General features: G+C 38.5%; 1 protein-coding gene across 3 annotated transcripts in view; it reads right to left on the reverse strand.

The window, feature by feature from the left end:
- The window catches only part of MYPN (myopalladin), a 108,430-nt gene that overhangs the window by 97,871 nt on the left and 3,436 nt on the right, over nt 1-7,123 (reverse strand). The window contains exon 2 of one of the 3 annotated variants that reach the window (XM_017513729.2): nt 6,176-6,466. The exons of 1 other annotated variant lie outside the window; for it this stretch is intronic. The gene's annotated coding sequence lies outside the window, so the exon portion shown is untranslated. Of the gene's footprint in view, nt 1-6,175; nt 6,518-7,123 lie in introns of all 3 variants that reach the window. One more of the 3 variants, XM_037733198.1, reaches the window with a different exon arrangement.

Below are 7,123 nucleotides of genomic sequence, written 5' to 3' on the forward strand. Positions count from 1 at the left end.
AGGTCAACCAATTTGGCAACATAGACAGCTTACTGTACTTCCTTTAGTTTCCTAAATATCTCTATTTTTTTTTCCCTAGGACTTTTCCCGAAAAGAGGATCTGCCCTAAGAACTTTCTCAAAATGTAAGAGTCAGGTTTATGGCCAGGCATGGTGGCTCACACCTGTAACCCCTGCATTTTGGGAGGCCAAGACGGGCAGATCACTTGAGGTCAGGTGTTCGAGACCAGCCCAGTCAACATGATGAAATTCCATCTCTACTAAAAATATAAAAAAATTAGCTGGGCGTGGTGGCAGGTGCCTGTAATCCCAGTTACGTGGGGGGCTAAGGCAGGAGAATTGCTTGAACGGGGGAGGCAGAGGTTACTGTGAGCCGAGATCGCGCCACTGCACTCCATACTCTGGTGTGGGCAAAAGAGCAAGACTGTCTCAAAAAAAAAAATAAATAAAAGAGAGAGCTGGGTTCATAAAAACAGAAGTTTGAGGCTGATACCTTTGGACATGTTTCTCAACTCATGTTAACTCAGTGCTATCCTTCCTCAGTCTCTAAGAGGATCCTGTTGGTTGGAAATATATGGAATAAACTCATTTTTTAGTTATAACATGAATATTTAACCTGGAGCATTGACCAGAGAATTGGCAAAACCTAGTATGAAGTAACTTGAATTCAAACATAAATACTGAAGTTTTATGGCTGTGAAGTATTAAGTATTTAAATGAGAAAGCAAATCTGGGTGGGAGAAATGCTGAGATATTGGTCAAAGGGTACAAAGTTCCAGTCGCACAGGAGAAGGAATAAGTTATGGAGGCCTACTGTACAGCATGGGGACTATAGTTAGTAATAATGTAATGTATTCTTGAATATCTTTTTTTCTTTTTTCTTTTATTTATTTATTTATTTATTTATTTTTGAGACGGAATTTCACTCATGTTACCCAGGCTGGAGTGCAATGGCGCGATCTCGACTCACCGCAACCTCCGCCTCCTGGGTTCAGGCAATTCTCCTGCCTCAGCCTCCTGAGTAGTTGGGATCACAGGCACGCACCACCATGCCCAGCTAGTTTTTTGTATTTTTAGTAGAGACGGGGTTTCACCATGTTGACCAGGATGGTCTCGATCTCTTGACCTCGTGATCCACCCGCCTCGGCCTCCAAAGTGCTTGGATTGCAGGCATGAGCCACCACGCCCGGCCATTCTTGAATATTTCTAAAAAAGTAGAGCTTAAATTTTCTCACCACACAAAAAAGTGGTAAATACGTGAGGCTATAAATATATTAATTAGCTTGATTTAATCACTGCAAAATGTATACATATAGCAAAACATTACATCATACCCCATAAATATATAAAACTTTCAATTTGTCAGGCACTCAATAATATTTGCTGAATTTAGTCAGTCCGAAAAAAAAAAAAAAACTTTTAATTTGTCAATTAAACCTTTGTAAAGCTGAAAAAAAAGATTCTTTTTTTTTTAAGTGTATCCTTTTTTTTTTTTTAGACAAGGTCTCACTCTGTCACCCAGGCTGGAGTGTAGTGATGTGGTCACGGCTCACTGCAGCCTTGACCTTTGGGACTCAAGCAATCCTCCCACCTCAGCCCCCCAAGTAGCTAGGACTACAAGTGCTTTCCACCATGCCCAGATAACTTTTAAAATTTGTTGTAAAGATGGAGCTTTCCTATGTTGCCCAGGCTGGTCTCCAACTCTTGGGCTCAAGTGATCCGCCCACCTCAGCCTTCCAAAGTGCTGGGATTATAGGCATGAGTCACTGCACCTAGCTACATGTATCTTTAAAAAACTGCTCTGCCAGGCGCGGTGGCTCAAGCCTGTAATCCCAGCACTTTGGGAGGCCGAGGCGGGTGGATCACGAGGTCAAGAGATCGAGACCATCCTGGTAAACATGGTGAAACCCCGTCTCTACTAAAAATACAAAAAATTAGCTGGGCATGGTGGCGCATGCCTGTAATCCCAGCTACTCAGGAGGCTGAGGCAGGAGAATTGCCTGAACCCAGGAGGCAGAGGTTGCGGTGAGCCGAGATCGTGCCATTGCACTCCAGCCTGGGTAATAAGAGCGAAACTCCGTCCCAAAATAAATAAATAAATAAAATAAAAAATAAAAAACTGCTCTACATTCAGTATAGTGGGGGAAGCACAGTCATCAAAAAAACAAAAGAACTCCCAAGTAACGTAAACCTGGTTTAGAGGCAGGCACAAAAATAAATAGCCTAATGGTCAATAATTATTTGTGAAGAGAGACAGAATAGGAAAAGATAAACATGTTTAAGTAACTCATCTAAAACAGGGATGAGCAGAACTACCCTACTTACTTCATAGGTTTGTTTGTGAAAACATTTAAACATTATTGTAAACTATGCAAATTTGAGGTGACCTTTTGCTGCTGATGTGCCATTAATATGCCCAGAATATTTTTAGGAAAAGAAAAAAAAATAGAGTTTGCTCCCTCTCTTTAATGCCAGCATTGACCTGTTGATTTTGCCTTCTATATCCCATGATTTCACCCTAGAGAAGTGTCTAAGTCAGTTCTTTTGGAGAAACTCTTGCTGGGTCAAAAGTCAAATCCCAGTGAATATGAATCAGTCCCAGAGAGTTATGTACAGATCACCTTTTTAAAAGCTGGGTGCAGATGAAGTGTACTTGGTACATCTGTTACAATAGCCATCCCCTCACTATTACAGTGATTATCTCATCTTAGTTTTATTTCTATTTTTGGAGTGAATGGCATTAGTAATTTAGGAAATAAGTATATACTGTATTACCAGAGTAAGAACTGGAAGAATATGGAAATGATGTGTCAATAATAATATGGAAGTCACATAAGACTCATTATCTCAAAGATTTTTCAGTTTGAAAAAAGGAAGTATAAACATAGACAAAGATAAATACAGACAAATATATACATTAGAAAAGAATGTTGAGATGAGGAGGCGGAGCAGAGATGATCCATCAGAGAATTAGTGGCAATCTGTTTAACTAGGGGCATTCCTCGAAGGGCAGAGGTTAAGGAATGAAAAGTCTTGTAGATAATAGGCCAAAAGTGAGTAGGCCATTTTCTTCTTATTATTTTAATCCAACTGGTAAAAGTAAGAATGTAGGAAAGAAAGTAAAGATTTTGTTTGAATGGGAGAAAAAGAGACTGGCTCCTACGAAGCATATTATGTATGTTTTTGTATCCAGAGGAGGATAAGCATGTAGGAAATGGCTACTGAAACACACTTTAGCCAAAGCTCAAAGGTACTATTTAATCTGAAAGACAGCAAAGACATAGTGTAACAAATAAATCCTATGGCCCATAGAAAGGCTAACGGAAGGCAATCAAGAAGACTTCAAGAATCTAGGATCAAAAAAGAAAAAGGGTTTGGTGGTTGTTACAAAGGTGATAGGCATAGGAGGTTTTATATCACTCTCAAGATCTTACCATTCATAATGAACTGAACTGTTATATAGGAAATCCCAAATGAGAAACCTCTGTCAATCTCTAGTAACTCAAATATTTTTTAAACGCAAAAATTTAACACTCATTTTTCTTCAGCTTCTTACTATTTGTGTCATTTTTTTAAGGTAATTAAGGATTTGAAAATCTACATTTGCTAGATTGAGAGAAGGATAGGTGTCCCAAGGAATCTCAAGATCAAGTTCTAGTTCAAGCACTTTGTCTGGAGGCTCTATTGGGCCCCTCCCTGACAGTGGAGTGCACTGTGACTCTGATAGAGGTCTGTGTAGCAGGCAGCCTGCACAGAGCTTGTCAAGGTGACTCGGGTTACACGTGAGCGCTGAGAACTCTATAGCTACTGCAGGTAAATAGTCCCACCAACTTTTGTTCCCACCAAAAATATATCTGCTGATATATTTTAAATGGTCTGTTGTTAAATTTCCAAACAGACCATTTGGTCTCTACTTGAGTTGTTCCCTTTAAGCAAATGCATAATGCTCTAGTAGTTTTTAAAGTATTTGGTCAAGCATGAAGCACTGTAGAAATTTAAAAAAATATCTCTGTGGTGCTTGAGTCTTTTTCATCCCTTAGGAGAGGGGAAAACTTGTTAAGAAAACCCTTTCTAGCAAAGATATGGAAGCAAAAAAATTTAAAAAATAAAAAAAGAAAACCCTTTCATTTTTCTATCTTGTTATCTAACACCATGAGACCAGCAGCACCTTTGTCAAATCTCAATGTGAATGAAAAAAACTATTATTCTAGGGTTGGCAGGAGCATTTGTCTGATATTTTCACATTAATGAACTGAGTCTAGTATTCCTATTAGGTGTAGGAATTAACTGTTGAAAAATTGAACTCTCACTTTTTCACATACCAACATTAGTTCATTAAAACCCTTTCAAAATGGAACCTGATTTACCTGTTGTCTCATATCTTCAAATGTAAATTGCAAAAACTACCACTATGAATTCCAAAACCAGCTTGGATAAAAACTCATTCAACTCCTTGTGTCCATAAATTGTGGTTCTGTGTCTGTTCTACTGAAAGTGCCTTTGTAAGCATATTATAGTAGCATCTATATTATAAATTGTAGATATATGAAAGACTGAGGTTTTAACACATTATTATGAGTTCCAGTAGCATTAGCCATATACTATAAGTGAGGATAGAGACACACTTCCAGAATTTGGATAGTGTTCAACTGTTTGTTTCATAGTCCATTATTATAAGATTCTGTAATGCCTATAATTTTGTTTCTTGACACCTCTGTAAGTATATTACTCATATATTTCAGATTTCTCAGGATGGCCTTGATTTTTTAAATATTTTGCTTATTGTCAAATCATGTGTCAGACAGTATATCTTACTTTCTGTTTTAAAAAATACATTTATGGCAGGGCGCGGTGGCTCACGCCTGTAATCCCAGCACTTTGGGAGGCCGAGGCGGGTGGATCACGAGGTCAAGAGATCGAGACCATCCTGGTCAACATGGTGAAACCCCGTCTCTACTAAAGCTACAAAAAATTAGCTGGGCATGGTGGCGCGTGCCTGTAATCCCAGCTGCTCAGGAGGCTGAGGCAGGAGAATTGCCTGAACCCAGGAGGCGGAGGTTGCGGTGAGCCGAGATCGCGCCAGTGCACTCCAGCCTGGGTAACATGAGTGAAACTCCGTCTCAAAAAAAAAAAAAAAAAAAATACATTTATGATAGCTATAAGTATAGACATTCCCAATTTCCTAGAAAAGGACTATAAATTTTATGTGAACTCAAGAGCTGTTATTATTAAGGAGAGACTATAAAGCTATGACAAATTTTTAATTTAGAGTTTGTAGGATTCATTTTATTATTCCTAAAGTAGAAGTAATTGAATCATAGTTTTTTGAGAAAGAAAACTAGATAACTGTTTTGTTTCTTTCAAGCTGATGTTAATATCTTTAATAAGTATATAAAAATCTGTTGATAAGGTAATAAAATTCCTTAACACCATAAATGTAATGTTCACTTTTGAGGACTGGAAATAAATAATAATTCATCTTTTTATTTGCTTATACAGTTTTTAAAATATAACTTGAGATGTGCATCTAATTACTGCTAATAGTGCAATGTACCAGGCCAAACATTTGCCGCTGACTGTCAAGTGTCTTTCTGATGCAGCTGAAAAGGGGGAGAGAGAGAGAGAAAGAGAGAGAGAGAGAGAGAAAGGAGAAAGAAAGAGCAATGTCCCTTGAGCAAGACTTTCTGCAGCTGTTGTGTACATTAATCCAGCGAGCAGATCTCCCAACACTAAATATAGCAAGCATATCCTTTTACATGATAAAAAAAATTTTTAATGAACGTCTTTATGCAGGCATATTATTTTTGATTCAACTTCCTTGAAAAAGGAAATGGGCATTGCATACATATTCTCTATATAAACAACATTCTTTTAATAAATGAATGTGTGGAAAATGCCAATGAGATATGCATCATGTCACAACTTCCTCTATTGAGATATTTTTCCTTAGGAACTCAAATAGGCTGTTATCTCTGTGAGTCTCATCAATCCCCTTCAAAATCTTTACATGTAGAAAGCTTTATTTTTCACTTAATTTCATGTCCCATCATATATAATTAGATAGTTATCCTAGGCTTCATTTCAAGTAACAGTAATGAGTTCTTTGAAATATTCACTTTTCCACTGTCAGTTCCCTGTTATCAAAACACACTTGTGAACTTAAATCTGGATATTACCTTTCTTTTTTTAGTTGACCCAGATGAGGATGTCCAAGCCAGGCACTTCACTGCAATGATAATTATCCAGGGAGAACTTTTAGATGAAAGCACAGGAGAAGAGGAAAATTCTTCACGTCCTTGGAAATAGAGAGCAGCCGTCCATAGAGAGTGAGGAGTTAACCTTAGTTTCAGTGAAGATGGCTGTGAGAAGCTGGACAACCTGTCACCACCGGAGCCAGAGCATTTGTCAGCTCACAGGTCCCAAGTTATTTTGAGCTGTATAAACCATGTGCCTGTGAAACATTCCACCTGATTGGACAGGAGAAAACTGAGCAAAGGGATTCCATAGCAGGACAGCACCTACGAGGGGTGGGGGTCAATCAGTTCTTCTACCTATAGAATTTCCCTTATAGCTAGAGGCCCAAGTTATTTATTGATTGATGTTTGGAATTAACACTAAATGCATCAAACCACAGTTCATCAGTCAAAAAAAATGGCATTATTTTTCAACGTATGAAAACTCTTAATTTTTAAGATCTTTAATTTTAATCAATAGGAAATTTACTCTTGTTAAATCACTGATACATTTTAGGAAATTTGACTATGAAAAGCCAACACAAAGCTAAGGTCTGACATTTTAAAGTTGAGAGCTTTTTTTGAATGGTTTGTCCAAAGGCTAAGGAAAAGCAGAGAAGGTAACTAACATTAAAAATTCCTTGGCTGGGTGTGGTGGCTCATGCCTGTAATCCTAGCACTTTGGGAGGCCGAGGTGGGCAGATCACCTGAGGTCAGAGTTCAAGACCAGGCTGGCCAACATGGCGAAACTCCATCTCTATTGAAAATATAAATATTGCCGGGCGCGGTGGCTCAAGCCTGTAATCCCAGCACTTTGGGAGGCCGAGGCGGGTGGATCACGAGGTCAAGAGATCGAGACCATCCTGGTCAACATGGTGAAACCCCGTCTCT

The sequence above is a fragment of the Cebus imitator genome, unplaced genomic scaffold (genome assembly GCF_001604975.1).
Source record: "Cebus imitator isolate Cc_AM_T3 unplaced genomic scaffold, Cebus_imitator-1.0 Scaffold499, whole genome shotgun sequence".
In the NCBI taxonomy this organism is placed as follows: domain Eukaryota; kingdom Metazoa; phylum Chordata; class Mammalia; order Primates; family Cebidae; genus Cebus; species Cebus imitator.